The 23,906-nt window shown below is 41.0% G+C and overlaps 3 long non-coding RNA genes across 8 annotated transcripts; 1 reads left to right on the forward strand and 2 right to left on the reverse strand.

Moving 5' to 3' along the window:
- Positions 1–2,952: 2,952 nt before the first annotated feature.
- Positions 2,953–7,021, reverse strand: LOC148387940 (uncharacterized). 6 transcript variants are annotated; one of them, XR_015862809.1, is made up of 9 exons: positions 6,872–7,018; positions 6,703–6,760; positions 6,166–6,622; positions 5,762–5,873; positions 3,988–5,661; positions 3,821–3,917; positions 3,395–3,723; positions 3,265–3,319; positions 2,953–3,197 (listed from the first exon to the last, which is right to left on the reverse strand). It is a non-coding gene; the product is annotated as an uncharacterized LOC148387940 (long non-coding RNA). The 6 variants fall into 6 exon arrangements; XR_015862805.1 differs by having other exon boundaries at positions 2,958–3,197; positions 6,534–6,622; positions 6,872–7,016; XR_015862806.1 differs by having other exon boundaries at positions 2,959–3,197; positions 3,911–5,661; positions 6,534–6,622; positions 6,872–7,016.
- A 1,126-nt stretch (positions 7,022–8,147) lies between these two features.
- Positions 8,148–18,113, forward strand: LOC148387941 (uncharacterized). Its single transcript, XR_015862614.1, has 3 exons — positions 8,148–8,216; positions 15,295–15,441; positions 17,847–18,113. It is a non-coding gene; the product is annotated as an uncharacterized LOC148387941 (long non-coding RNA).
- Positions 16,973–20,746, reverse strand: LOC148387942 (uncharacterized). The gene is made up of 3 exons (XR_015862615.1): positions 20,537–20,746; positions 17,121–17,213; positions 16,973–17,020 (listed from the first exon to the last, which is right to left on the reverse strand). It is a non-coding gene; the product is annotated as an uncharacterized LOC148387942 (long non-coding RNA).
- Between the last annotated feature and the right edge of the window lie 3,160 nt (positions 20,747–23,906).

Consider the following 23,906-nt stretch of genomic DNA (forward strand, 5'->3'; position numbering starts at 1 on the left):
TACACACAATACATACAATACGTACAAAACAAAAAACAAAACAAAAAAATACATACAATACAATATATACGATACAATACATACAATACAATACATACAAAACAAAAACACAACCAAAAAAACAATACATACAATACAATACATACAATACATACAATACAATACATACAATACAATACATACAATACATACAATACATACAATACAATACATACAATACATACGATACAATACAATACAATACAATACGATACAATACAATACAATACGATACAATACATACAAAACAAAAAACAAAAAAATAAAACAACAAACAACAAACAAAACAAAACAAACAATACAAAACAATACATACATAATACATACAATACAATACAATACAATACATACGATAAATACAATACAATACAATACATACAATACAATACATACAATACGATACAATACAATACAATACAAACAATACAATACGATACAATACATAACGATACAATACATACAAAACAAAAAACAAAACAAAACAAAACAAAAAACAACAAACAAAACAAAACAAACAATACAAAACAATACATACATAATACATACAATACAAAAAAAACAAAACAAAAAAAACAAAATAAATACATGCAATACACACAATACAATACAATACATACAATACAATACATACAAAACAAAAAAAACAACAAAACAAACAATACATACAAATCTTGGGATTTCCTGGGTTGAGCTGGATGAAGTGGCTAGAGAGAGGAAAGTCTGGGAGTCCCTCCTGAAGCTGCTGCCGCCGCAATCCGACGTCCGGATAAGCGGTGGATGGCTGGGTGGCTGGATGGATGGGTGGCTGGGTGGGTGGGATGGGTGGATGGATTGGATGGGTTGGGTGGGTTGGGTGGGCTTGGGTGGGTTGGATGGACGGATGGATGGGTGGATGGATGGGTGGATGGGTTGGATGGGTTGGATGGATTGGGTGGGTGGCTGTATGGGGTGGGTGGATGGGGTTGGATGGACGGGTGGGTGGCTGGACGGACGGGCGGACGGATGGGTGGATGGATGGATGGATTGACATAGAACACATACAATACCCTGCCGTACGCACAATACATACAATACATACAAAACAAAAAACAAAACAAAAAATACATACAATACATACAATACATACAAAACAAAAACACAACCAAAAAAAACAATACATACAATACAATACATACAATACATATAATACAATACATACAATACAATACAATACAATACATACAATACATACACAATACATACAATACAATACATACAATACAATACATACAATACATACGATACAATACAATACAATACATACAGTACATACAAAACAAAAAACAAAACAAAAAACAAAACAAAAAAAATAATACATACAATACAATGCAATACAATACAAACAATACAATACAATACAATACATACAATACAATACAATACAAACAATACAATACAATACATACAATACAATACATACAATACATACAAAACAAAAAACAAAACAAAACAAAACAAAAAACAACAAACAAAACAAAACAAACAATACAAAACAATACATACATAAAATACATACAATACAAAAAAAACAAAAAACAAAACAAAAACAAAAAAAATACATACAATACACACAATACAATACAATACATACAAAACAAAAAAAACAAAAAACACCAAAAAAAACAAAAAACAAAAAACAATACATACAATACATACAATACATATAATACAATACATACAATACAATACATACAAAACAAAAAAAACAAAAAACAAAACAAAAAACACAACAAAACAAAAAACACAACAAAACAAACAATACATACAAATCTTGGGATTTCCTGGGTTGAGCTGGAAGAAGTGGCTGGAGAGAGGAAAGTCTGGGAGTCCCTCCTGAAGCTGCTGCCGCCGCAATCCGACGTCCGGATAAGCGGTGGGTGGCTGGATGGATGGATGGGTGGCTGGGTGGGTGGGATGGGTGGATGGATTGGATGGGTTGGGTGGGTTGGGTGGGTGGGCTTGGATGGGTTGGATGGACGGATGGATGGGTGGATGGATGGGTGGATGGGTTGGATGGATTGGGTGGGTGGGTGGGTGGGTGGGTGGATGGGGTTGGATGGACGGGTGGGTGGCTGGACGGCCGGGCGGACGGACGGATGGGTGGATGGATGGATGGATGGATGGATTGACATAGAACACATACAATACCCTGTCATACGCACAATACATACAATACAATACATACAATACATACAAAGTCTGGGAGTCCCTCCTAAAGCTGCTGCCGCCGCAATCCGACGTCCGGATAAGCGGTGGATGGATGGACGGGTGGGCTGGGGTCTGGGTGGGCTTGGATGGGTGGGCTGGGGTCTGGGTGGGTGGGTGGTCTTGGATGGGTTGGGTGGGCGGGAGGATGGGTTGGATGGACGGATGGATGGATGGACGGGTGGATGGATGGATGGATTGACATAGAACACATACAATAACCTGCCATACGCTGCCATACACACAATGCATACAATACAATACATACAATACAATACCATACAATATCATACCATACTATATGCTCTGCATCTGGGAGTTACAATTATAGACATTGAGTAGAGTGGCAATGGCATGATATTTTTGCAACAATTACACATACCAACTCCAGTTTTATATTTAAAATATGTATACAATTATCAGTATATTGTAATGAGTTATAATAATTACAAAAGTATCCGAATTATAATAATTTAATTTGATCATCCATCAACTCACTCAAAAATGTCGGCATGACTCGAGCAGTCGACTAAACGGGAGAAAATCACGCTCGCAAATGTTTGTTGCATAACGGAAGGGGGGCGGGCGGGCGCCATCTTGGAATAGATTTGAACATGACGTAACAAATTCGTCACATTCATCAGTTTGCATAACACGGAAATGGCACACTATATGTAACGCAACATTGTTAATTTGACGAAACACAACGCCAAAGAGATTTGAAATACTGTAGCGGCAAAACGACAGTCGCGGTGGCCGGGACGAGTGTGAAAAGATTTTCAAGATATTTGTTCGCATCAAACAAACAAGGCGTCCGTCGTGAGAAACGGCAATGAACGACAAACATTTGATAGCTTACCCGAGAAACCGCCACACGGTCGGTGGCGCCTGCATTTGATAACTCGCCTTGAATCCTGCAACAAACAAACAAGGCGTCCGTCGTGAGAAACGGCAATGAACGACAAACATTTGATAGCTTACCCGAGAAACCGCCACACGGTCGGTGGCGCCTGCATTTGATAACTCGCCTTGAATCCTGCAACAAACAAACAAGGCGTCCGTCGTGAGAAACGCCAATGAACGACAAACATTTCTTAGCATGTTAGCTTACCTGAGAAACCGCCTGCTGCGCGGGTGATTGCACCGGTATTTGACAACTTCCCCAATTCACCCGAAGACATGACGTCACATCCGTCAATTCAAATCTTCCTCGCCTGCTCGTCCAATGGTGCTTTGCACACTAGCGTACCACGTGACAGGCCACTTCACACGCGGGCGGTTGCACCTGTCGCTCACCTCAAGACTGAAAACTGCCTTCAAAAACCTAAGTGCCACTTTGCCCGCCTCCTATCTCTGCCCAAATTCAGTCTGACCAATCACAGCGCAACTGAAATTGGCTTGACCACGCCCACCTCTCCGACAGGCAAGACTGAAACCTGCCTTCAAAAAAAAAAAAAAGAAAAAAAGTCACAAACTTTATGCAGAAGTGAGAGAAAATCGACAAAGTACAGCTCGTGGGTAAGGTCGGGTCTCGAACCATGGTTCCATCGTGTTAGAGGCAATGACGTTTACCACTTGACCAAAGACTCGTGTCCATGACAGTGACAGAAGGGCAACCAACGCTCACCTCAAGACTGAAAACCCAAATAGTGTTGGCTCGTGAGTGAACGATTCGTTCAAAGAGATTCTAAAGATTCAGTTCACCTAAAAGAACTGGAATGCACATCAGTACTTGGGGAGCTTCCGTAGTTGGTCTTTTAGCAGGCCCCGCCCACAAGTACCTCCACATTGGGTCACGTGACTAACAGCTATTTACATACAATAAAATAAAGTATGAAAACGTTATTTAAAAACACACACACAAAATCATACATACACAAGACCAATGCCGCTGGAACGAGCTGGACTAAAGGAAGACATCCGTTTAAATTTGGTCAATTTTAAGAAATAAGGAAATCATGAATATTAAAAGAGGATGATTTTTTAAATGGCAATATTTTTTCATTTTTACATAGCTTGGAAATGTATTATGATGGAGGAGTTTACAGGTGCAGGCCGGAGGGGGCTCGGCCCAAAGGAAATCAACAGATGGAAATATTTAAAAACACTTGAGGTCATCATTAGATTCAGATTTATCATATATATATATACACGTATATAAATTAAATTTCCTTGAAGGGGATTTACACTGTACATGAAAGTATTTGTAACACCATCATCAGTATCTACAAAAACCTTCAGAGGGGAAAGAAGACAATAGCAAAGTGAAGGGATGGACTGGTTTTAGACATCACCATATTTCACATTTCCACAGACAGATATAATTTTGATGTAATTCAATTCAATAAACAAATCATAATGTTAATGTACATTCTTGAAGCATACATCAAGTTGTGCAGGACTTGTGCCATAATGTATACATGTCTGATCATTTATTTTTTTATGGAACAGTCGCCCACCACCCTGCCCAGCACCCCCTTGCTGGCACTACAGTGCTAACAAAAGTTCCACAAGCCTTTTTTTTAATTTTATTTCTTTTTTAAACTCTCATACATTTCACCCACTCAGTAACATTTTTTTAAAACTATATATTGGAGGAAATTCGACCTTTTAATTACTATTTTAAAAAAGCTGCAAGTGCAGCATCGATAAGTTCGTGCTCGACTCTTTTATTGTACATAGAGAGACAACTAGGGGCACAAACTTTGAAATAAAAACCCCCTTAATTTGATTTCCGATTGAGGTCTGCAGTGGAATTTGAAAAAGATACACAATGGTACAAGTCGTATGGCAAAATTGGACATTCAGCCCCACGTCAAAGTTCAGTTTTGTGTCCATCCACGGAACCACGTCCTCCCCCAAGTGGGCCGTCAATGGCAACCAAGCACAAGACAACGCTGGATCCAGACCAGCCACAACCACAGCGCACCTCGAAAGCAAGACCAACCATCAGAGCCCTAAACACTGTCCACACCTGCAACCTTTCCGTCGTGCACCCATAACCAAAGGCAACCGCACTGCCCCCTCCTGGGCACATGATCCGCACACGTTGACTTTTGCAGCGCGATGCTTGATTCTTGACTTGATATGGCCATTGCTCCTTTGCATATGGCCTTTGCTCCTTTGCTCCTTTGCATATGGCCTTTGCTCCTTTGCTCCTTTGGATAGGCCATGGCTCCTTTGGATAGGCCATGGCTCCTTTGGATAGGCCATGGCTCCTTTGGATAGGCCATGGCTCCTTTGGATAGGCCATGGCTCCTTTGGATAGGCCATGGCTCCTTTGGATAGGCCATGGCTCCTTTGGATAGGCCATGGCTCCTTTGGATAGGCCATTGTGCCTTTTCATATGGAATTATCCCATTCGGCTCCTCTTGCAGCCTACAAAAACAAAGACAGCCATTAATTGCGTGCTGGGAAGCTAAAACTTGACAACCATGGTGTGTTGGGAAGTTGAAACTTGACAAAAACCGGTTTTCACCTGATTTAGGACTACTCTTCCTCAGTGTCCTCAACATCACTGAAAGGGCTCCTTCAAGAGCCTCCTGCTTGCTTTGTATAGAAGGATGCTGGCTGGGCGGCAGTTTTTAGTGCTACAAAAGACAAGCAAATGATTGCAACAAAAATAGACATTGAGTCGAGTGCCAATGACATGATTTTTTACCAACAATTATACATGCTAGGAGTTTTACATTTGAAAAAAAATATTATATTGTAGTAAGTTATGACAACTGATCAAAATTATAGTTCATATTTGAATTTGATACATTCTAAGTAGAGTTTTACATTTGAAAAAATACATAATCATCACATTGTAGTAAATGATGATAATTATTCAGGATTATAATTCATATTTTAATTTCATCATTCATCAACTCCCCTCACATTGGACAGATGATCCAGGTTGGCGGCGTCCAAGACGGGAGAAAATAACCCGCCGCGCAAATGTTTGTTGCGTAACGGAACGAGAGCGGGCGGGCGGGCGCCGTCTTTGAATGGATTTGGTCCGATTTGGACATGACGTAACATATACATTGCATTCACCAGCAGTTTGCATGACACGGAAATGGCACACGCATCATATAAAATAATTTAAAAAATGGTTAAGTTGACTAGAGTCAAACTAACATTTCCTATAGTCAGACAAACACGCGCTTATCGGCGGCGTCATTTACGAACCGTCTACAGACAGACGAATGAAAAAAATGCTGGCCAGCATGAAAAAAAACAACCGCGAAAGACATTTAAAATACCACCAAACCGCGCAACGACGCGACGCAAAGTGGATTGTGGCGTGCCGTGCCGTGCCGAAACCTCAAGCACTCCCTAGACAGCGAAAATCCTGCAAGAAATAAGAAATGGCATCGTAAGAAACTGCCAACATTTGCTCACGGGCTAAATGGCCTGCGGCCTACAATTTACCTCCAGGCCCACCGTCGCGGTGGACGTGACGTTGCCGAGTCACGAGAGTACGACAATCCTGCGACAAACAAAATCAATTGAAAAAAAAGGCTTGCGAGAAAAAGCAACAAAGCGTGCCGTCGTGAGAAACGGCAGGAGACGACAAACATTTGCTAGCATGCTCGCTTACCTGAGAAACCGTCCGCCGCCGCCGCCGCGCCGCGCCCGGTGGCACCTGCATATGATAACTCCCCTTGAACGAGCACACCTGTCTTCAATTGACCTAAAGCCCTGACGTCACATCCGTCGATTCAAATCTTCTTCTCCTGATCGTCCAACGGCGCTCGGCACACTGACGCCACCAGGTGGTCGCCTGTCATGGTGACTACTGTGGAAAGGCTTGCTTCGGACTATCCGTTGAAACTTTCAACACCCAACAGGTTTGGATGGAGGATACCCTCTCAATATGACCAAATCTCCTTTGGTTTCCGAGCAGGCTCTGGTCGAGTGGTTAACGCCATTGCCTTCAATCAAATGAAAATATTTGTATCGAGAGTTCATCCTAAGATGAATTGTTCTTGCAAAAATTCTGCCGCCGTTGCAGTGCTCCCGTGGACTCATTTTCAAGTCAGTTGCTAAGAGACACCACACCGTTGCACAGAGACAATTCTTGAGTCATATCGAATCAATGATTTTCAAACGGGTCCACCACAAGTTTTTCCCTCATGGCTACAAAGATCTTTAGATCTTTTCGTTCACTCTGGTTCACTGAAAACATTCGTTCTTTTGAACCCATCGTTCACTCACGAGCCAACACTACACTGCAGTAGTGATACACACACACACACACACACACACACACACACACACACACACACACACACACACACACAATGATACGACAAACACGATGTCACGACTTTTCACGCACCTGCACTTAACGAGGGAATCTTGGGAAACATGTTGGAACGCGGCCCCGAGGACTAGAGCTTGACACCTGTGACCTTTGACCATGATATTTCCCTCATAAAGTGGCCTGTTATTAGGTACACTTGAAAAGGGCGGTGTACCTAATGGAGTGTCCGTGTGATTCCCTCGTTAAGTGCACCTGCGGGAAAACTTTTAGCTCCTGCGGAACGTGAAAGTGACCAAAAACTTTTCACGCTGCTGCGCTTAACGAGGGAATCACATGGACACTCCATTAGGTACACCGCCATTTTCAAGTGTACCTAATAAAGTGGCCACTTTATTATCTTGGAAAACATGTTGGAACGCGGCCCCGAGGACTAGAGCTTGACACCTGTGACCTTTGACCATGACATTTCCCTCATAAAGTGGCCTGTTATTAGGTACACTTGAAAAGGGCGGTGTACCTAATGGAGTGTCCAAATGACGTCACACATCAAACAGCCAATCAGGAGGTTAGGGTGAGTGAACCGATTCTAAAGATTCAGTTCACTTGAGAACTGGAATGCACATCACTAGTACAAAACAGTGCAGACGACCATTATCTGCCAGGTCGAAAGAGTCGACTGGTGAGTAACACGGGCTCATGTTCGGGAAGAACTTGGTTCAAACCCAGGTGTGAGAACATACCTGAATGTGCTTTTACCGTGCAATTAACCCTTTATTTATTTATTTATTCTTTATTTTATTTTATTTTTTATTTTTTTTACCTCGTGGAGTGTACCTATTGAAATGTCCATGAGGTGTACCTACACATATTGTCATATAAAGCAGTAAACCAAATGTCAGATTTTTGTTTTCATGCCCCCAAAAATAAAAACAAGGAATAAAACACCAGACAATATGTATATATATATATGTGATTTACATGGTTATATGAGTTGGTGTTCAATATTTTATTCCTTAGTCTAAAACCTTTTTTCAGAAACTGTCCCTTTCATTTGCAAAAGAAATACAACTTAAAGTATATTTTGTATTTATTTTATTCAATTATTCTACTCTCCACACATATACAGGAATAGAACTTTACGTCTTTTGTTGTAATAGAACTGATTTTAATATGGAAGCTGGTGTAACACCTAACAGATTTTTGTTGGTGGTGTGCCTCGAGATTTTTCCAATGAAAAGGTGTGCCGTGAATGAAAAAAGGTTGGGAAACACTGCATTACATACTCAAATATTTGTATTCATATTTGTATTGTACATTTGAAATGAGACAGAGGCTTAGCAAGTTCCTACAGGGAGCATATTAGGTCAATAGAAAATGTAACCGTATCACAGCCTAGCCAAACGCCCACGCCGTAAACAAATTGAATGACGTGTAGACTCTAGATTTCACGTATGCAATTTGCTTCCAAATTCTTTAATGCTACGTTCCGACCGAGCTTTGTGAAGTCATGCAGACTTCTTCAAACATCTTCTGTGAAGTAAACCTAACGTTTTATGACACCACTAATTTGAGATGTCCAATTAATTATAATTATTGACTATGAAATGATTTAAAATTGAAAAGTTTTGAAAGACAAAGTTGAAATGTGTGTTGTTTCTTTGTGTGTGCGCGCGTGCTCCGATATCAAGGTACCACTATAATTACTTTGTTAGCATCATTCCTGACTCTTTTTGCGGTCAAAGCTTTGAAATGAAATAGAAAGCCTTTGCAGTATACCTCAGCATTTGTGAGAAAATGGATGCGAGCATATTACAACTTTCATTGTGCTCAGATAAATGTTCGGTTCACTGCATGGCTCTGTTAGCTGTACTATAATTGTGGCAAAAACCCATTTCATCAATAAGTGAAGAAAGTGCTTAGAAAGGAGATTTAGGAGGAGGGCAAGCGAGAAAAGAAAGCGGGACCATAGATTATCTTCCCCACGTACTATACACTCAACGTCGACAATTCCTCCCAGATTGTTGCTCTTCAGCACATACGGTTATAATGCTCTACTCAGGAGACCAAGGGGAGACATAGATAAGACTACCATGAAACTCCTATGACTCGAAATGTGCAAAAATAAATCAATAATAAAAGCGGCCCTGCACATGCACTATCAGAGGCTGCTCATCACTTTCCCAACCAGCTGTTTGACATTTAAAGTTGTTGACTGTGTTTTCATGTCATTTGGCAGACCACACTTTACACCCTCATGAACCATATCTGGATTTTGGTGAATTGAATCAAGGTGCAAGCAAACTGGTTCTGAGCTCTGTCGATAAGTTGAGGTGGACGTCATCCAATATTTTCATTCACAACACAGCATGTATCAAACCCTTCGATCATTTATTGAACATTATTATTATCACGACTATATTTATTAAATCCCCCTCACAACAATGATTTGACATAGCCCCGGACAACCTCTTTAACGTATTTCATTTGGCCATTGAGATTTGCTTGTAGTTCCTTATACTAAATGTACTTGACCTCCGAAGAGAATTATTTATTTTTTTTCCTACACATTGTCAGCACTTAAGCTCCATACGTTACCGTTAGCATCATTTCGGGGCCACATCTAAACTGCTATCACGCTTGAGCCTTTTAATTCATCCTTTTTGAGTGGCACTTCAGACAAAATGAGACAAAATATCAATTCAACACAAAACCAAACTATAATGGAGCTACTCTTTATTTGTGCTGCTACAAAAGGTTAAAGTTGTTTATCTATCCTTGGAAATGTAGCCACAAACATCTCACTCCTGCTTTTCACCTAACTTGTAGAGTTGTTTCAGTAAGCTTAGCTTGCAGGCTTGAGGGCTTAGGGACCTTTTACAGAACGTTACAAAATCCGAAGGTGAGTAAACAGCACTTCATAAAACATTTAGTAAGAGACAAAGCAAATCTTTTCTCTTACACTTGTAGCATCATCCCCACGCTACTTGTGCATAGATGTGAGAAATTCTTGATCATCCAAACATTTGTGCTTCAGAGACAACCCGCCTTGACCCCCTGCCAGGTAAGGTCGGGGTGCAGCTGGCAAATGCATCATTAATCAAGGAGAACCATGACAAGCACATGGCCAAAGGGCCCACATTACAGAAAGATTGATCAAGAAAGCGTACAGAGGCAAAGCACAGATGATCACCTTCCTTTCACCTATAGATGCTGCTGAGAGCCCAGCCAGCCAGCCAGCCAGCCAGCCAGCCAGCCAGCCAGCCAGCCAGCCAGCCAGCCAGCCAGCCAGCCAGCCAGCCAGCCAGCCAGCCAGCCAGCCAGCCAGCCAGCCAGCCAGGAGAGATTGTTGTCATATTAATAATACAGGACATTCCTCGGATAAATTTACAATGGCATGACTGTGTGCCAGCTGACAAGTGACACATCTGCGAGATTGGGTGGTGATGACATTCAGCGTGGGTGGGAGCACTTCCTGTGTACACCTGCTGTCACTTTGAATGAGAGGCTGTTTTCTGCCACATCAACACTCTCCTCTCTCGCCTATGCTATCGCCTCGGAAACGCAGCAACAAATAGAGCTGGTCAAGCGCATCGAGGTGTACTACGTGTTAGCGCAGTCGGCCGGCGATGCTCTGATGAACTTGACGTGACTGCTTCTGATGAAACACACTCGTCGTCTTTGATTGATTGCATGAATGCTTAATGCTTCCGTCAAGTTGCAGTCTGTATCGGGCTTTATGAATGATTTTAGAGTGTGTTTTGAAGTCTTGCCATCATTGTTGACATCAATCCAGCGAAGCTGCGTTAATGCTGCGATGGCTGAGACGGAAGAATTTCGAAAATCATCCAAAAAGCTGAAAAAGTTGAATTATAATGGAACCTCATCAAACTCCTTCCCTTTCCAGCATCATCTTGTTACATGACCTTATCACCTCAATTCGAGTTTATCTCGAGGGTCTCTTTGGCTCACAACAACCTCCATTGAACCAATGCCAAATTGACAACACTGAAACGGTTTTGTTAAGGACTTTCAGAGCGTTAAGTCAAGCGGCAGTTTCAAATACGGATAGCCGGACTGGGTTCATATTTGAACTGAATGTTAAGAATTGTGTTTAATCTCACTTGAAATTGTTTTCAATCGTGAAAACAAATGCAAAAAAGAAAGACAATAAAGAATGAAGTTGTGAATCAAAGGAGGTTTTTGAGCAAAATATATGAAAAGAATAATTGTCTCAGAAAAGTAAATTCGGTGAATTCTTGTGATTTTGTGTTGATTGATTTCAGGTTATTACTTTATGATTTGAACTGCCTTTTTTGTTTTTTAGATGTCAAATGTTTACTTTACGTACAGCACTTTGTATGCAGCTATGGCTGTTTTGAAAGTGCCCTAGAAATAAAGTTGAGTTGAGATTCATATCGTCAGTAAGCACCTACTGCCTTGGAAATATCTTAATTGTACACAACGATTCCCTTATTTTATTGTACAAAATAAAATGTTGACTTGAACCGGTTTGCAAAATGAACAAAGCTCTGACCGGCAAATGCTATGCAGAGGTGAGTGGAGCTCATTACTCACTGTCACAGGGTGAATGACAGGGACATGAGCTGTGAAAGCGCACACAGACGAAGATTTATAAACAGTGTAAGGAGCGATGGGCCGACATCCCATTTCGTGTCTTTCCCGCCTCCCGCAACAATTGAGCGCCTTTCCCTAAACACCTGCTATGAATGCAGCCAAAAGATCCCAAGTGTACACATAGATGACCTAGTAATAGCTTTCTTGCATAAAAACAGAAGATACTAGCGTACTGTCAGAGCTGGCGAACGTGCTCCTCCCCGGGAGCTACCCGTTTCAGATTTCTTTTAATTGGTGACAACTTTCCCCACCGTGCTGTGCTGCATTCAACACAACACGGTCACCCTTGAACACCATCTATACACCCAGAAAGAACTGTCCCACCCCCCAAGGAATGACGGAACACCCTCAATCGGATTCTGCGTGTGATTCATGAATGTATTTAACAAGGTGCTCGGGATGAATCACATTGAGATAGTTTTCATGTTAGGGAGAATTTGGGATGAGCTCATCTAGTTGTTTGACGTTCAGATGTACATATATTGTGAATCCACTTAAAGCAGGGATGTCAAACTCATTTTTGTCACGGGCCGCATTGGAGTCATCGTTTCCCTCAGAGAGCCATTATGACTGTCAACGTCTTCTAGGCTACAAAACAAACTGATGAACTCATTTGCAATCAGAGACTGGTAAAAACTGTTCAAATAATAATAATGGTCATACAAATTGCAAGCACGATCTTTTTTTTTTTTTTAAAGCGATGACAATTCGGAATTTTAGTCATGACACAAAGTCGATGCAAAATGTCTTTGCGGGCGGGCCACATAAAATGATGCGGCGGGCTGCATCTGGGCCCCGGGCCTTGGGTTTGACACCTATGATTGAAACTGTGTGATCATTGCGACTTGCATATTGCACAGAGCAGTGAAATACGTATTTGTCAAGGTCACGTTTTGACCGTGAATATGTTTTTGAGACTGTTGACTCAGTTAGCGAGGGAATTTGGATTTCTTGTTTGAATTCTGAACTTCAGGGACAATTCTGTTTTGAGCACACAAAAGCTTTTTGGTCTCGCTTCAGTTCATTCAGATGTTGGAGTTAATTAATTACCAACAAAGATGCGGAGGACTAAAATACATCATTTCGTTTTGACAAGGTTATAACTACTTTGCTTCACTGAAGCATCTGCGTCATTTCATTTTCAAATCTGATTTGTTGGACCACATCTTCAAAAACTAGTGATACATTTTGACTGTCGCTATACTCTCGTATCATTTTATCAAATCAATTCCATCTTTTTTCTAACAATGTTGCTGCGTAACGGTTCTATAATCAGTTAAATAAGTTCTAAACAAGAAGTGTTCAAAACATGCGCAATATGTTGCACGTGTTTAAAATAAAAAATAATGATCAATAAATGTCAATCGTACTATGTTGCACTTGTTTAAAATAAAAAATAATCATATGTTGCACGTGTTTAAAATAAAAATGAAAAGGCTTAAAAATGGAGATGCGTACAATGGCACGACTGCATAAATGATATAAAATTATATTAAATATATTAAATTTTATATGCATAAATTACTAAGTGCCATTTTTTTTTCCCAAACAATGGTGAATCATAAACTAAACGACACATTTGTTTCTGGCAGCAAAGCTAAGCAAGTCTGTCATCAATACTTCGAAATGTCACATATAAACTCGGGAATGTAACGCGGATAGAACTGCAAACAAATTCAAGAACTTGTCATGGTCATATTCCATTAACACCAAATATGAAGCACCTGGCAGAATCTATAGCCCAAGCCTTTTCTTTCCCACCCTTTTAAATAGAATAAATGTATCCGGGCTCATGTAGCTTTGGAGACAAACGAGTAAATAAATGATGGCTCGGCTGCTCTTCAAACTCGGTTTAATTATCCGGAGGCAGCTTAATGGGAGAGAGGGATGTTTTTCTCAGGGGTGACAACCTGTGTGCCTTGAACCTTGCAGGCGCACACACACACATGCAAATACACACACGCGCACGCACGCACGCACACACACATCGGCAAGCACAGCGAGAGTCATTCATCATGATGTCAGTGTGGTGCTGGTTAAGAGAGGGAGAAAAAAAGAAAAAAAACTCAAATCCCCTGGTTATGTGTTTGTGCAAGCAAGCGTGTGTGCTGTTGGGTAACATGTTTAGGATTTGTGCTGAAACAATTAAACCAGTGCTTGTGTTGGTGATAATTGCAATCGGAATCATTTTTCGTATTTAAAACCATACAATCATCTCAGGTCACTGGACATACGTACCGATGGAACTAAATATATACTTTGAAGACGGAGGACATAAATGATGCAGATTGATCAAATCCAAAACAATGAGTGCTAAAGGCACGACAGAAATGTCTCAAACTAGCAATGGGTCACTTTAACATTACGAGTCAGCTGTTAAAAATGTTCATTTTGGAACAACTGCTTGTTTGACTGCACCTTGCAAATAAACATCTGTTCTCAACTGCCTTACCTGCATAATCAAATGTTATACAGGGAGATTAATAAATAAATAAAAGACTTTCATAGCACCGACCAGAGGGGAAGGAGCTGGAAGATGTGATGTCCTTGGTGGCATAAATCCAAAATAATTTTGCCTGCCCTTGTCTTAGTTTGTGCAGCTTTTAAGTGGGTCGTGGAGTGATTTGATCTGGCTTTACAGCAGCGCCAAACCAAACTGTTAACACACAACAAATTCAATGATGGCTGGCTTAAAAAAAATAATCACACATTAAATTGCAATCACAATACTGAGGGGGAAAAAAAAAAAAAAGATGCAATTCGATTATCTTTCAAATTTCATTCTTCCTGAGCAGTTATTGATCTTCCTTTAAAGCTTGTCAAATGACCTATTGAAAATACGGTAAATCAATTAGGTCATAAATCACTGCAATGCAGCCATCCTGTCCGCTACATCAGGGATGGCATAGTGTCATCATTGTTGCTGTTTGTCTCTGACTCCCAATAGAATGAAAAAAAACAAACACTATCGGTCGAGTTAAAAAGTAGAACTAAAGCAAACGTTAAACACTTGCATCTCTGGGGAGTATAGTATCCACCAGGAGAAGATATTTGTCTTCCCTTTTTTAACTTTACCTGCTCGCTCTGCGCTTGCTTTTTATATTTCTCTGTCTTCCCCACAGACCCGATTGCTTCGGCATCATCCAACCTTTCTGTCACGAGGATAAACGCACCGGAAATCCATTCCTGTGTGGTTTCGTACATGCACGGCTTCATAATGTGTCTCACGGCACACCACCCAAAACAAGCTGGATATGCGCATATGGGAGGTATGTGATGAACTATTATGAACTAAGATCTATTGATGAATTTCTCCGCTGTACAGAAATGACCAAGTGAAATGACAGTCATTTGAAAATGTGTCTTAATATTGCTACAAAAGTGCGACTTGAACACTTACACGATGTGAACCGATTCGGGTTATTTTCCACCTAAAAACTCGAGTGTGTATTCACACCCAAAGGTCAGTTTCCCAGAAAGAACGATCGCTACGGTGACATTTCAAAGTTTCCCAATGGAGCAATCGGCGTTCATTAGGACCAGCCGAGCAAAGTCCAGAATAAAAAGGTTGTGTAGGGAAAAGGTATTAGTCTATTGGTGGGTCAGGCAATAAGAGGACGTCAGGCATTTTGGAGAGCTGCGCAAGTACAGTGGCACATCCAGAGAAGGTGATCAAGATGAAGTTGACATTGACCCATACCCACAGCCAAGCATGAAAAAAATCTACGGCAACAGTATTGAAACAGTAGGCCAGCTAATGAAGTCGTTGAGCCTTAACTTAGACCTGCTTTTAGCTGCTCTAAATTGTAGTGTACGTTCTGTCTTCAAGTTGTGAAGTGCGCTCCGGTTATTTCCATAACCATTTCATTATGATTAAGTCATGAAATGAAAGATATAAAATATCAGTCGTCTTCCGTGTTCTGCTATGGAGGAACAGTAAGTTTTGACTTTTTGGTTCAAAGACATGAAAGCGTGTGCCTTCAGAGTTCAGACTGCTCTTATGAGTCAACTCATTACTTCCTAGATTATTGTCAAAGGTGCTTCCTACACTCCCCTTTGATAGGAAAGGTTAGCTGCCTGCGCTGCATATTGAGCCGTCTATGGAAAATAAGAAAGCTATCTCCATCAAATAGCTGATCTTTGGTGGGTGAAATGAAAGCCTTTCATGTAGCAAGGATGCAAAACACCCAACAAGGACCGTAGGCCTGTCAGACTTCATTCCCAGACAAGCTTTTTTTTTTTAAATGGTTTTCAATTTCCCCTCTCTTCATCCTAACTTAAATGTCAGTGAGACATAAAAACGACATTTGCATTTAAATCAAAATCAGTTAACAACAAAAAAACAAACTTCAAAAGTGCCGAAGTTGGACTCGCTGGTCCACACATCAAACCTTAACATATGTACAAACAGGGAGGTGTTCATAATATGCTGGAAGTTCTTTCTGACCACAGGAACATTTCATCATGCATGGCAGCACAAAAGTTTGCCTCACAGTCAAGAGGTCCTGAGTCTCATGCTCAGGTCACTTCTCTGTATTCCACGCACAGCAAATGTGTGCAGTGCAAAGCCAACCTGACCTGCGCACTACCGGTGAAGTATTCTCGTCTTGACAACTCATTTTGCTTTGATGTCCCTTCTGGGACCTTTTAGGCAAATCTGCTGTACCTTCAATAGCCAAAACCTTTATCACAATGCGTCAGGCGTATACAAACAGGATGAGCAGCAGCAAACACATCTGTTCAAGCGCGGTTACATCATGCGACTTACCGGACGGAACGTTACACCCACCCATGAGAGACCAGGTTCGAGCGGAGGCAATTGTGCTGTGCCTGGGAAGAGAAGATTCACTGTTGAGAGAAGTAGGAAGTTCACACTGTGAGTTTTCATACTGTCCTTATACGTACATGTCAAACACATTCAAAAAACAGGTTTTAAAAAAGTGATTACCTCTCATCCGGTGCATCGGTGAACTTTGTTGATCTGAAAGTTGTGTATTCCATTTCATGAAATGATCCATGTTGACAGGGGGAAAAGTAGAGCCTGCAAATACACTGCATGTAAAAATGAAAAAAACAATCACATCAAATTACACAGATGCATTCATCCTGAGCACCGCATGGAGTGCTGAAATCGCCACAAACAGCTGTTTGAATCGCACACATCCGGTAGGATTGAACTCATCTGTATTGACAGATTCAGTGGGGAAGCTCGATGATTGGCCCGGCTCCATTATAAACCGTGTTCCAAAATAAATCTCATCAAAACGAGTTTGCCGAGCGATACTTGCATGCCGAGCGACGTTCTGTTTTATGAAACATATTGTATTCTTAGAAATCTCTCTTTTTCTTTTTTCAAACTCATCTCATTATTTTTGCTTTATGCAACCAAAATATTGCATGTCTATGCAAAGGTTACATGTCAACTTAATCCCAATCTGCCCCTGAGCACTTTGGTGCCTTCAACGGTGTAATCGGTTTAGCAAATAATTCCAGATGCAAAAAAAAAAGAGATTCCAGTTTGGAATTCCGTATGTTTTTTCTCCAGGCAATGTAACATAAGCAGACTAGGCAATGCACTGAGAACTCAGTAAGACCCTGAGGCATTTTTTATGTTATCAAATTTTTGTTCAAGCAGTCATTCAGCACACCTTCTACTTATTTTCTTTTTTGACAGGCACATTACCATTCCCAGGTTATTGTCAGAATTGGAGCCTGTCAAGAGAACAATAACTGAATGAAGATCCAGGATGCTACAAATGCGTTGCTATGTGCACTGACCAATAAATGCCTTGATTATGAGTGAGGTGAAGCGCATGTTCAAAACATGCTGCATTTGTCAGTCATGGCTCTCTCCATTGGTGAGTTAGTATTCATTCTTGTGTGTTTTGCTTTTAGCTTCATACATTTTACATGAATTCATCTTAAGTGGGAGAGGTGTGAAGCAAGGAGAGCAATTCACAGTTTTGACATAATGCTGATGTGTATTGCGCTAAAGGACCTCTAAATAAAAATGACAAAAAAGGGCATGTCCTTTGCACGAGCTTCGGTTGTCAAGTGTGGAAAACTTGTCAAACAGCAAAATCCGCTTCGAACAGAAAAGGGCAGACTCGGGTTTTGAACTTCTCAACCTGGGCTTTGCTTTCTACTTTTTTTTGTTTTTGTTTGAAACACACAGTCAGTCACCATCCCTCTTCTCTTACGCCCCAGAAGCCATGGAATTGAATTTGAACAGCCCATTCTGTTTTTGGCACTTTTCACGCAGGATGACTTTTGTTCTGACTAAGTGAGACGGGATCGATTCCCAAATGTATAAAAGAAATGGATGGAAAGAAACGGAAAAGCAAAACAAATGAAAAACATTTTGTTTTCTCTAATGCACTTCTATAATGGTCAGCCAAAAAAAAAAAATCATCCTACAATTGCTTACATTATATATGTTATCTGTTGATTTGATTTCCCGCTAATATAACAAGACGACTGCTGCATCACAAATCAAGAAAAACATCAAATGATGTGGCGGACCGCATCTGGCCCCCGGCGGGCCTTGTGTTTGGGCCTGCTGAAGCAGATACATTCATACATTTGACACCTACGTGAATGTTCTGTTCAGTCCATCAAAACTGTGGACAGACAAGAAGTCATTCACACCTATGGCCAGTGAGGAGTTGAATTCATCTAGCGTGCATGTTTTAGATATGGACATATCTACGATACAGAAATGACAAAAAACATTATAACAGAAAATAAAAGCCACAAGTACGTGAAAAACATGGGACCTATAGCAGTAGGTCAAGGTTCCAATCTATTTTCGAGTCGGTAAATGACAGTAAATTGAATCCTGAGGGAAATAACCCTCATTTATGAACAGGGTATCAATTTCACCCACCCGCCCACGTTCTTTTGTGCTCGTCCTCATTTGGGGAACAGATGGGTGGCTTGATGCCTATCCCAGCTGACATTGGGCACAAAAGCGGGCAAACCCTGGACTGGCTCCAAGTCATCGTATCAAATCTCAGAGTGAGTGAATTGTTCGAGAACATTGAAAGGGCCAAATTGACAGCTTCCCTGGAAACCGTTTACATCACCGATGCAGCCCGCTTGTCTTTGTCCCGATTTCTATTCTTCCGAAGCTTCGAACACTTCTCGTGGAGAGAGTAGCGGCCCCGACTTCTCTCGCGCTGCTACATTTGTGTTCCTGCTCTCCACCGCCAGCCCTGTTCAGCCCCAGGCATCCCTGACAACCAAACTGATGGGGCTGGATCGATAGCAGACCCCCATGGGTAATGCCGCATGCTAGGCACACAGGTGCAATGTGGTAGAACTTCTTCCCGAGAGCGTGTCAAGCTCTTGATTGACCCGCTTGTTCCAGTAGCATTGGGAAAGATTGCATTCAAACATTTCATTTCACACATTGATCGGACTTAAGAGCGACTCGGAAAGGAGATAGCCGACCGACTCGGGTGGTCCTGCTTTTTCCTTCTCCGTGCTTCCAATTACTGTTCCAACTCTTCATCAGTGTCTTATCATCACAATGCACTTTCCTGTAATCGGATTGTGTTGTTACTGGCTGAAAAATACGCTTAATAGGCCAACAAATTAGCCTCAGTTCCCTGCAATAAAAGCTCAACAAAGTGTGTTGCCATATACTAGCTAGAACAAACAGTATTTCCAAACTCTTCACAGAAAGGCAAGACCTGAGGGGGTACTACAAAGTATTAGACAAGGGTCACGTGTTCCCTGAATGTGTGAAATTCTTCAGCCAAATAGAGTCATTTGGGACAAACCAATGATCAGCATTCTGCGCCTGCATGGTGCACTTTGGCAGTCATTAGGAGAGCCTGGCCAAAACCTACGGCTCATTAAACTTACGTGAATGTGCTCGGATGACAGTTGTGCTCAACCGACATGATTTTTTTTTCTTTCTTTCTTTCTTACTCTTTTATCAATTTAGCCTTACATTGCATTTGGCACAATGACAGCTTTCAGAGTGAAGCAGAATTGCACTGTTGTCACAACAGCGCATTCAATAATACTTTCATTCAATAGAAAGCAAAAGAAACAATGCCCTGTAATTATACTACTTTTTCCCTTACAATTCCAGATCAGAGATGAAATGTCCTTAATTAGCTTTGGGCTTGCGTTGGGGTTTTCAAAAGTCCCAATTTTTTGATACCTTGCAGCGAGAAATAGCTTAACCCACTTCTCTTTGATATATTTCAGAGTCTGCTTTTTATTTGTATCATACTTTTAGGATTAATGGTAGAACTTGATCTTTTTGCAAATTACTAAATGCAATACTGCACACAAAAAACCCACCGCACATTTCAAGAAAATCATTCGACTCTTAATTTGTGTGCGACTCACCCACGACTGTCACGGTCTGGTGGTGGCATGGAGCAGGACGACCAAGTGCAGCTTGGACAAGGGGTTATTGAAGCAACTCAAAAGGCAAACTGACATGACTTAACAATAACTTGACTGACTGACCGGGACGTGGAACAAGAAGACAGCAGGACATGACGGCATCAAGACAGGACGACAACACCGAACGACAGCAACCAAAACCAATGACCAAAACCAATACCAATACCAATGATCCGACAGGGACTGAGGGGAAGACAGGACTTTTATACACGACAGGTAACGAGAGGCAGGTGGGAACAATCACACTCATCATGGGCACACAGGAGGGGAGGGGAGGGGCGAGCACACAGACAGAAACCAAGACAGACACATAGTGGAGCAGTTGGGGGCGAGGCGTGACAACGACTTGTCAGCTGGCTTATTTTCTGGTTATTGACAGCAAATTTTCAAATAGACTTTAAGCTCAACTTTGTCAATGAAACCTTTTATTAAAGTGTTGCCCTTACGGAGCAAATGAGAGACGTGGAAGCGTTGAAGGTTGCCACTGTTTCCATTCCATTTTAGTGGAGTGAAGTTGGTAGCAACAGAGCTCAACGTAAATGTGACCATTTTAGCATTGAATGCGGTTTAAAGTGGCAGCTCCGGCTGTTGTTCACAGGATGCACTTTCATTAGTGAAGGATCAGCTTTAATTACAGGAGCTAGCGGTAGTTTGAGGGCTCTTAAACCTCCTGAAGCCATTCAAATGCAACGAGTAGGTGAGGAAATCAACAATTTCCTTCTCTACCATGTCAATAAAACGGGAGGATTTTAAGTAAGTTTTGCTTATTACCAAGTATAATTACGAAGCAGTGAGTTTAGAGCATAGAGGATGGAAATTGGTGGGGGGGTTGTAGTTTATAGATCTCATTATACAGCCTAAAATGTTCAACGAAACCATTTGTTGTAATTTAGTTAACAAAAGTCTGCCATCTTAAGGAAAACATAACGTGAAATGCAATAGCGGAAGCGCCAGCATTTGTATATATATATACATATATATATATATTTGTCATTTTTATTCAAATTGATGTCAAGCAATTACCTCTATTTCTTTCTGTGGCAGCTTTACGTACTGTGCTGAAGATGTAGCTCGGAAATGTGCTATAAAAAATATTTGTTATGGATTAACATGCTGGCATCTGACAGCGGGATGAAAATGTTTATTCTCACCCCAGGTTGTAATTCTCCGTTTACAAAGAAAAAAAATAGATAGATACTCATATTTAGTAAATTTGCATTTGTTGACATTAATTGCAGAAGCCTAATCTGTTCTGTTCTAATGGGTAAGCCTTTAAAGCCTTAGTAATTGAAAAAGCCAAAAACGATCTGATTGCTATGTTTGGAAGGCTTAAAAGTTGAAGGTGGTGAAATCAACGCAAGTTAAGTTTGTCATCATATCATGAGAACTGGGGCCATGACAATCAATTAAGAAAATTAAAGATCAAATTAAATTACAAAATGTCATTAAAATCCCAACATAAGCCTCCTGTTGTTTCGAAGGAAGCCTTCTGTGTGTCTTGCATATTTTTATCAGGAAAGAAAACTTTATTGCTTTAGATTTGAATATCACGCAGAGTATTAATTTTTCACATTATTACATAAAGGTTAGTGTTGTGGTTTTAAATGTAATTCTGAACTCACAATAGAGCTGCGAGCCAAATGTCATGTCATTTTTAAGGCTTCCCAATTCTTTAGATTTTACTTGTGACTTAGATGTCAGACTGACTGATGGAGTGTTCCTTTATTTCGTAAATGTAGCCTTTAAAATTGCCTGACACCATCACACATTTCATTTATTTTTCTATCCCCCCCACACACACACACACCTCCTCCAGCTGGCTGGTCCAAATGGAACTCAGTGTGTGTAATCATATATAATAGTGTCTTGTGGGGGAGCTATTTTCACAGTGGCGGAATTTGTGAAGAAGTGGGAGCAACATGAATATCAAAATGTGACTCGAAATGCGCACGCATTCATTCCAAGTCTGCACAATTAGAGAAAAAAAATACTTGCAGCCCTGAGAAGACTTGGTAATGAGAAAAAGTTTGTAGCTCACTTTATGTGGCTGCACTTTGCATCCATGAAAGTTGAGCTCGTGGCTTCACAAGACAAATCAGAGCTTATCGCAGGAGATTTCGTTGCGTGTAGCCACAGCGCAATGATTAACTGATCTTTTCAGCTTGGAGGGTTAATTTGTGTTTCAGCCTTCTTAATGACAAAATGCACACAGGCACACTCCTCCTGTCTCACTCAGCAACGCAAGTGGTCTTGCCCTAATGGCGATACATCCTTCCCTTACTCGTCATTGATCTATAGATGGCTAGTGCTGATGCGGAAGCACAACGCTGTAATGGCCTCAAGTGTCCAATATTGCATGGAAGTGAGTCGAAATATTTGTCCTAATTAGGCTCACTTGGGTCCCAAGCGTTCACACTCTCACCCAGTATTCATAATATATATATATATTCATTTATTTGAGTTCTGGAGGGAATGGGCATCTCTGCCATCTTAAAAAAAATGGTTGGATCATTTAAATTTAGATACGAAATTCCAGAGGTGGTTTAACATCAAGAGTGTAGTATGCGTGTTTAATAAGAAATGTAGTTGGTATTGACTGTAGGGTTGTCCTACCATCAGTTACCTAAACAAGCAATGCAGTCACCTTACTGTATGCTGGAGAGACATCAATGACTTGCTTTCTGTACTTTCTAGGGGTACCGAGAAGGTCCGTCCTCCTTTCGCCATCCATCATGATGATTAATAACGGGGGCCCGATTTTTGGTGTGATGCCGATGACAACCGCGATTGAGAATGGATGGATGTTAGGGCAGAATCAATTTGGACCCAATTTAGGCAACTCTCTGTATTGTTTTGCTGCATATTTATGCACATAAAACCTTCTCTTTTATAGCACGCTTGTTTTACTACCTCCATTGTCTCTTTGCTTGGATGAAGTTTTCCACTCGCGTTTTGTTCCCAAATACGGTTTAACGGTTTTCACTTCTTGTATATTTTAGGATTGAGTTTAAGGTTCTTTTGATATTTCATAAGGGTCTTAATCATATACTATTTTTACATGTCTATATATACGTACATATAAACATATAAATATACGTAAATATATACATATAAATATACGTAAATATACATTCCAATAACAGGGGAATCACACTCCTCAGCCTCCCTGGTAAGGTTTATTTAGGGGTGCTGGAGAGGAGGGTCCGTCGGGAGGTCGAACCTCAGATTCAGGAGTAGCAGTGTGGCTTTCGTCCTGGCCGTGGAACAGTGGACCAGCTCTACACCCTCGGCAGGATCCTCGAGGGTGCGT

The sequence above is a fragment of the Syngnathus floridae genome, chromosome 14 (assembly GCF_059516105.1).
Source record: "Syngnathus floridae isolate MCC-2025c chromosome 14, RoL_Sflo_1.0, whole genome shotgun sequence".
Classification (NCBI taxonomy): Eukaryota; Metazoa; Chordata; class Actinopteri; order Syngnathiformes; family Syngnathidae; genus Syngnathus; species Syngnathus floridae.